General features: G+C 42.1%; 1 long non-coding RNA gene across 1 annotated transcript; it reads right to left on the bottom strand.

Moving 5' to 3' along the window:
- Window positions 1-233: 233 nt before the first annotated feature.
- Window positions 234-8,437, bottom strand: LOC138582423 (uncharacterized). The gene is made up of 3 exons (XR_011305021.1): window positions 8,334-8,437; window positions 1,071-1,305; window positions 234-468 (listed from the first exon to the last, which is right to left on the bottom strand). It is a non-coding gene; the product is annotated as an uncharacterized lncRNA (long non-coding RNA).
- Between the last annotated feature and the right edge of the window lie 241 nt (window positions 8,438-8,678).

The raw sequence follows: 8,678 nt of genomic DNA, 5'->3' as shown, positions 1-8,678 counted from the left end.
ATAAACTCCCACAATTACAAAACACTGCACTAAAATACACACTTCCGGAGACCTAAACAGAATCTGTTAAAGGTCTACCTGCATGACAGACAGCCGCCAGTCACTTCACCCAATATCACTAAGAGCAGCTAACAATTACCTAGTTCATATTATGATAGTAAAATTCAGCAGCTATAAATTATATTTTAATATAGTATTGCTCTAGCTATAAGATATCTTCAATCAAACATAGAAAGTGTTAAAAAAATGTATTTAACAAATTCAGTTCAACTGCACAGCTGTATTCCATAAGAATAAATAGGTTTGCAAAAATACAAACAAATAACAATCATCGATCCTGCATTTCGAAAGGGGGAGTCTTATTTAGGCCTCTTCTGGCATTGCAAGTTTTGGTGGCAAGCTTCCTCCCTATCACTCGGCAGTCCATAGTAGGGCAACTGTTAGCCTTGCAGACAGATCTCAAAAATTCTACAAAAAAAGAAAGGATATATGAATATAATAGGCATTGTTAATTTCCTTATTGTAGAATCCATACCGGATTAACCAATGTTAAAATGTCAATTTACAAATGCGTTGCTACATTTAAATGCATTTGTACACAAAGGATGAAACTGGCTTAAAAGATAGAGTTGACCTGAAAAGGAATTATGGTTTTCTGTGGCTGCATTCAGAAGATTTATGGTCTTTACTGTAGCTATTTTGATTTATAATCACACAGTTCGAAATAGAAGGCATAAGTGGAAATGGGGGAATAGTCTTTTAAACCCTTAGCTAATTAACATAACCAGAAGGTCTGCAAACACATGACCCCAGAGATGCCAAAGTGCACCCTGCTTACACTGATTTGTTGAATACTCAGATAACTACTTGATTCCTTTTGAATGCTTAGATATTCAACAATGTATCACACTTGATGGCTTGGACTTTATTTGCTTGATACTGGTATTTACTTTTCATTGATGTGTACACAATCTTCTGGTACAGTTTTCAAAACCAATACAACTAATACGTCAACGTGATGATTAAGCATTAGCTTTTAAAAAAGAATGAGACTCTTCAATATAACCTACTGTGCAAAGCATCAAGCTTTTCTACATCAAGATATCACTCCCAGCTCTGGCTGTTACTCCTTTAGCAGAAGCAGACTCATTCTGGGAAAAGAGACGCTCGCTGACACCAAACAAAAGGAAGCTTGCACCATCTCGAGCAGCATTAGTCCCCCTCCAAAAGTTTGTAGAGTTCTCGCTTTGGTACAATTATATCTCCAAATCTGGTGGGATCCTTGACCAGTTGTTGCATATCAGCCTGGAAATATATAGCACAATATATAATATTAACACAAATATTCATTACGTGCAAGTACACATTGTATTATAAGCAATGATGTTTGGTAGAAAACATGGCGAGGTGAATTACCTGCATGAGAAATGTGATCCCTAAACAGTTGGATTGATATAAATCATAACATTTGTACTTAATGAATCAAGGACACTTTCAGCTGCTTTCTAGGCTTGCACTTGGCCGCCATGGCACACTATGAATTATTAACTGTAGGAGAACAAAGTTCCACTGCTAGGATACATATATTGTATATGGAGTGGTTGCTGGAGAATAGCGGGAGAGTAGAGGCACAAAATATAGAATGTCTGCACACATTTCAAATACAGCCATGCCTACAACTATGGTGCAAATATCCATCATCTAGGTGATATTTTTTAAGCTATAAATGAAAAAATGGGCCTGGCCAGGATCTATGCAGAATATTGCCTCTTATTTTATATTCACAAATATTTGTTATACACTGTAAAATTAAGGAATAGAAACATGTAAAAGGGATGAAAAAGTATCACCTTTTGTTGTGTGGATGATCTAGTGTCCATTTAAAAACATGTTAAAAGGCATGTACTCTTTATCATCACAAATTAAAACAATGGGTGAGGGTTGAATGGGCCAACATCATTATTACTCAGTTGCAAATATTGAGAACAGTTATGAGCATGAATGAAATCTGCAATGAAAAAGGGGATTCCTCACTGTAGGGACGTTAGATGTACCCTCCTCCCGAAACATCAAATGGAGGGAAAAACATATACTTTGCTTACCTGCCCATTGGAAAAGCACTACTGCTTTGAAATCCCTTTCTTCCTGCATTTCTTTTCCACTTTCACCAAGACCCTATACCAGCCATTCACAATTGCCAATGACTCAAATTCCCCATCCTTTCTAATACAGAGAGAGTTGTCACAATCAAAGAAAAGCACATTAAAGACTGCCATGATTTGAATTATTACCTAAAAGAAAAAAGAAGAAAAAATTAAGTATCCTCAAAGTATTTTTGTGAAACTGGTCTGTACCCAAGACCATTAATTTATAGTCCCCTTACTATGGACATGTTCCTGTCTGAAGTGTCCCTGTTGGTGAGTGAAGCTAGTATCCCAAGTTGGTTTAGTAATAACTGCAATGTAAAGAGGGTTTTTTTCTCCATAGATGGGGGGAGATGATCTCACATTCAGCCCATTTGTGTTAGTGAGCCAGATCTCGCATTTAGCCCATCTGTGTTAGTGAGATTGATCTCGCATTTAGCCCATCTGTGTTAGTGAGATTGATCTAGCATTTAGCCCTTCTGTGTTAGTGAGATTGATCTAGCATTTAGCCCATCTTTGTTAGTGAGCCAGATCTCGCATTTAGCCCATCTGTGTTAGTGAGCCAGATCTCGCATTTAGCCCATCTGTGTTAGTGAGATTGATCTCGCATTTAGCCCATCTGTGTTAGTGAGCCAGATCTCGCATTTAGCCCATCTGTGTTAGTGAGCCATATCCTGCATTTAGTACATCTGTGTTAGCGAGATTGATCCCGCATTTAGCCCATCTGTGTTAGGGAGCCAGATCTCGCATTTAGCCCATCTGTGTTAGTGAGCCATATCCTGCATTTAGTCCATCTGTTAGTTTGGTAACAACTTGGTTAAGAACAGCTGCACCTCCCCCCCCAAATGAGCCATCAGTGAGACATTGTTGCAGGGTTGTTGAACACCGACACCTGCCCAAGATCCCCCCCTTCCCCCCACAAGGAGCTAACAGGTCAGCATGCCATTTTGTGAGAAGCCAATCTACCTTTCACATATGCATGCATAGGAAATAATGTGGCAGTCAGAAACCAGGGCTCAGGTCACATAATACCCAGTCGATTCATAACACCCAGTCGATTGCTCTGCATAGCTATAGATCTCAAGCAAAGGCCACTCCCCACGACTCCCAGCCTAACCTACAACCCCAAGGTATAAGGTCTCCATCATACACCATCTTCTATTGCAGTTACAACACAGAAGTTTAAATGTGTCACTGTAGTTATATTATGGTGTGCAAGTGTCCCTATCACACTTCCCCTCTCGTCCTGTAGTTACAAACCTTAAGTATGTAAAGGTCACCAATCCCAGCTCCCCTTCTGTTGTTAGAACCCTTAGGCATGCAAAACTGCATATTCCACAGCCTCTTCTACAATAGTTTCAACCCAAGGCATGTAAAACGTAACCATCACACAGCCTTTTTTATTATTGTTACAACAAAAAAGAAGGTTGATAAAGGAGCAGCTGGTCATTTTCTACTGTAGTTGCAGTCCTGGTGCCTGTCAAGTTTGCCAATCCCCTCACCCTTTTCTACTGTAGCTGCAATTAGGAGAAAAGGCAGGAGAGTCTGGATTTGCACTGTCCTAACCAATTTTTTATTATGGTGTGCAGCTGTCAATATATAGTACCACGCCTGAAGTACAATAAAGCAACAGTGAATCGGTATATGTTTCCACATGCTGCTCCATACTTATTTATACGTTGGTTAAGTGCTAAATAGTTATATTTATTGTTAAAGAGTTCACCAATTATAAATAATGGTAAGAGAGTTAACGTTGTCTTTCATTTATACAATCTCTAATTTGGGTTTTAATTGCGTATCTCACTAATGGGATTCCTTTTCTACTGTACTTACCAACACTATGGGCCTCATTACGACCCAGGCATTAAGGGGTTAACGGCGCCGTAAAAGGCAGGCGGCGCCGTTAACCCCTTACTACGAGGTCCCTTTGCGGCTCCCGACCTTAAAGGCTGGTCTGGACCAGCCGTTAAAGTAGGGACCCGCAAAGGGACCTTGATGGAAATTACGGTACCGCAATTGCTGCCTTCCCCATTCCCATTGAGCCCTATGGGGTAAAAATGGGAATGGGGAAGGGCCATGGAGAAAGGGGGAATTACCGCCCCGCCAACCTTGGAATGGGTTGGTAATTCCCCCTTTCTCCATGGCGGACTCCAGCATGGACCATGGTGCCAATAGCACCATGGTTTAGCGCCGGAGTCCTAATGAGGGCCTATCAGAGACGTTTTATTGGGAGGGCAAAAGGGGCACATGCCCCGGGCCCCCACCTTGGAGGGGGCCCCACAAAGCTGCATGATCGGAAGAAGTAAGATTCCATTGTTCACCAGTCCTAAAAAGCACACGTCAGGATATTTTATGGGATGCTGCCAAGGGTCTAAACCCATTGCCTTTCTGGTTTGACAAGTACTGCCTTGATCAATTCATCATGTATTGCTTTCTGTGTTCGCTGTGGTATACATAGTTTGTGTGTGCCTTACGGCACAACTCTGTAGCATTCTTTCCTTCCTGTGAGAATTATGTTGATCCTGTGCAATAGGCAACAGTGAAATGCATATTGATAAATTGAGTGCCACAATGGTTCAGAAGTTAGCTCAGTGTGTGAAGCACCCATTGCAGAGATATGTGTTCATATGCAAAATTAGAATATCACATTCCAGCAAGGCTGGCTGAGCCTTTCCTATGTCTGAAGTTTACAAACCTGACTGCATTTGTACTTGGTTTTGCAGAACAACATCTGCTATTATCCGCAATGTACCTGCACCAGATAGGGGTTGCTATAAAAACTAACATATCATCCGAATGATGAAGGTTTAGAAATTGGTTTGTTCCGATGGGGTGTTGTAAAACCTAGGCAATCGCCTCCAATGATGGCATAAACTGTTAGTCTAAGAGGTGAATAAGTATCCAAATTCAAGACTATGGAATGAAAGCATTCATGCTTGTATCCTGGATTTGCCAGCAGACGATACAGTGATCCTGGTCAAATCATCTAATATATCTTACATTACTGTGCTGTCTTCTGTGAGGTTTGCCTTCTTGCATGCTGCTGGTATCATTTAGCCCATTACTTGATTTCTTATTATGTAGGCCATTTGGGTAGACAGAAGAGAGCGGACCAGATGTTGCAGGCCTCGGCAAGCATATTTTAAGGTCGGCTTGTTTGACACAAAAAACGGTTTGCTTTTTGGTAAATGTTGAAGGTTTTATAAATTAAATTGTCACAAGCCATTGTGTGACAAGCCATTGTTTTGGAAATATTTAAAGCTTTAAAATACAAAAGACAAACCCAGATAAAATGTGTTAAATCACATCAATAGGTATGCTTGTTCTGATATTCTGCCCTTGATGATGGAGAGAATGAAGCTAGAATCATTCCCATTTTGCATAACACCCTTCTATAATATTTTGTTTAAAAATGGTCATGTTTGGTAATGTGATTTGTGTACTTTCCAAGTCCGTTTTTTTTATAAAATGAGATTGTTTTAGTTCATGATAAGAACTGGAAAAGAAAGTGTTCAAATGCAGAAATTGCAAAGTTGGCGCAAATCCCAGCTTCACCCCTTCACCCCTTAACCAATGTGTGATCATGGTAATCTCATTTAATCTTGTATTGCCTAACCTCTCAATATTGCCCCTTGCTAAACCTTTCAAAATGGTCAGCCCTTTAGAGTGATTTCCTTCTCATGGTATGATCTTCATAAAAGACGTAGGGCCTCATTACGAGTTCGAACGGTAGCCGTGCCTGCATTACAGGCACGACTACCGCCGAACTCGCATCCATCACCGTCCCCCGCGAATGGGCACTTACCAGCCCATTACGAGTTGAATGGGCCGGTAAGTGCACATTCGCGGGTGGCGGTAATGCCGTGCTCCTCATCCCCAGAATGGGGATGGGAGAGGGAGCAAACAACGGGCCATTACGAGATGGCCCGTTGTTTGCTCCCTCGCGGGACCCGGTAAGCACGCCTGGTTTTCTCAGGCGTGCTTACCGTGTCCCGCGAGGGGACCTCGTAATGTGGCGGAATGGGTTGAACGGCGCCGTCACCTTTTACGGCGCCGTTTAACCCGTTCCGCCAGGGTCGTAATGAGGCCCGTAGTCATGGTTTCACTGGCTATAGGGTTTCTTCCATTTTAATAGTGAGCATATTTATATCACACACACAGGCATTTGTTTCTTTGATATCTAATGGCAACACTATTTGAAAACCATACCCCACTTCTAATCTCAGTCTGTCTGGATAAAGTCACCTTCCTGGTAGCTTCTAATATGCATCCACTATCCATGCTACATTATGTGTAGCTTTCTCGTTCCTTCCAATTGGTCTCCTCTATCCATGTTTGAGCATGTTTGCGTTCGTGAGGCAGCTAATGTGAGTACTCTGTCTATTATGGGTTACATGTACCTTTTACATATGGTCCTGCATTAATATTACAGGCTGCATACCTTCCTGGATGCTATTGATAAAAAGTATCCTGTATGTGCTAGAACAGTAACCCCTTTGTAGACGGCTAATGTTGGTCTTCAAATGCTACTTGTTTATCATACTGATTAGAGCAAGAATGAAGAGAAGTAAACGTGCTTAATATGCTGCAAGACAGCATGTCAACCTATAGGTTATGAGCGCGAGGGGCGGGGGCGCAACCAGTATTCTTGATCCCTCAATTCCTTTGGTTTGGGGCCCCAAAGATGTCCGTGCCCAGGGCCCCAAAAGTGCTTAAGATGGCCCTGGGGCCTATGTGTGTGTCTGTGTGCAGCGTTCCCCTACGGGTTGTAAATGTCCCACCACATCCCCCTGCAGCTCATTAACTAATAGAAGGAAACTGCTAGGGGGAGCAAAGGTGGAACTGTTGAAGAAAAGAGGACGTTTTAGTGTTTTCAGAAAAGAATCGTGTAGGCTAGAAATGCCTCCAGGAGCAAACTATTTGGTGACAGCTCCCAAAACCAGTGGAGAAAAATGTGCGTGCATGATCAATGGCCAGGTGTGGATTTCGCTATATACGCCTACAGGGCAAACCCCTCCCCTATTAGAAAGGCAGACAGATCACTCCATGCCACGGAGACTCAACAGTTTTAGGGGCACGTTATAAGCACTATGATACTAAAATGGCACAAACACGGTTATTATGCTTAATATCTTCAGACTGGGTACATAATTCGTGTTTTCTTTCTGCTGGTCGCAATCCATATTAAATGCACATAATGGAGTGTAAATGGTGGCGGGGTACAGTTCCCTGGAAAAAGAGTAATTAAGTGGCTGTGACGTATGATTCCAGACAGCCTTTTATGAGCCATAGCTCATTGTGTAAAAATAAAAACACATTATGAAAATGAAAGAGAGTTAAGACTTTTTTGTGTGTGGTTCGCAGTTCGCCTTGAAATACGGCAGAGATGTGGATTGCGATTTTCTTAAATACAAAATAGCAAACGCCCCGTTCTTTTCTTAGCGCCGATCCATTAACACAGGTGTAGATGCCCATTGGTAGCACTATAGAATTTGCTGGCAGACAGTGTTCTAACCTGACACGTCCTGAACATGCATCTCGAATACGAAGTGTATATAAGCAGCGACAGTTCAGTGCAATGTGGTTTATTGCAGGACATGATTATCCCCGAGTTTTCAAGCTTTTCCCGCAGAAAAGCTTGCTCCGAGACTCGAGACTCTTAGCCAATTCCCCAGATGCATAAAATCTAAAACTGTACGGGTTTCCCACACAGATCCCACCTGCAAACAAAGAAAACACCAGTCGCAGAAAAACCCAGCTGTGTTTCTCAGCTATAGCATCGGGTTGAGCGCAGCCGTCTGCAGGTCAGGCAGATTTTCAGAAATAACACTGCTGCAAGCTTTAGGGCCATTACATCAAAGGAAAGTACTAGTTGGGCAGCTGAAATATGCATTCAGAATTATACCAAGAGAGCCCCCGTTCCCTGCAGTTTTATTGCCACGGCAATGTTAGGTCAGGAAGAGAAACATCACAGGCGGAAACAGCTAAAGAAAGGAAACACGATCTGGGCTTGTGGCCATGTTATATATAATGGCGGAATTCACAAGGTGGAGGCACCGTATTGCACTACGTGCAGGCCTCTATGCAGACCTGCGTGGGGTTTCAGAGCAACCCGGTACTGTTCAGCGTGAGTGCACTATGAGCGGCTATCGAGGATGGGAAGGAGAAATCCCTCATGTCGGCGCTCACCTGAACTTATTTTCCACTCAGTTACAGCCTCCGGATTCACCCAAACACCAATTCCACAGAAGTTTGCGACACACCACGTCGCCGATGAATGACTTAACGAAAAATAAAAACGGAAGAGCTACCCATGCACATGTTCCACAGAGCGGCCATCTTGTAGATATATTACTTGAACAGGAGGAACTTACAGTCAGCAAAGACCCACTTTATTTATTTATGCAATGTTTGTCGCATATATGGACCTGCATTATTTATGTATGCAATATTATCCTACAAACATTGCATAAATAAATATACACCAACAAACATTGCATAAATAAACACATACCCCTATTAACACTGAAAGAA

Source organism: Ambystoma mexicanum, chromosome 3q (genome assembly GCF_040938575.1).
Source record: "Ambystoma mexicanum isolate Mex_15411 chromosome 3q, UKY_AmexF1_1, whole genome shotgun sequence".
NCBI lineage: Eukaryota > Metazoa > Chordata > Amphibia > Caudata > Ambystomatidae > Ambystoma > Ambystoma mexicanum.
Note: the sequence above shows the minus strand (reverse complement) of the source record. Positions and strands in the feature narration are given on the sequence as shown.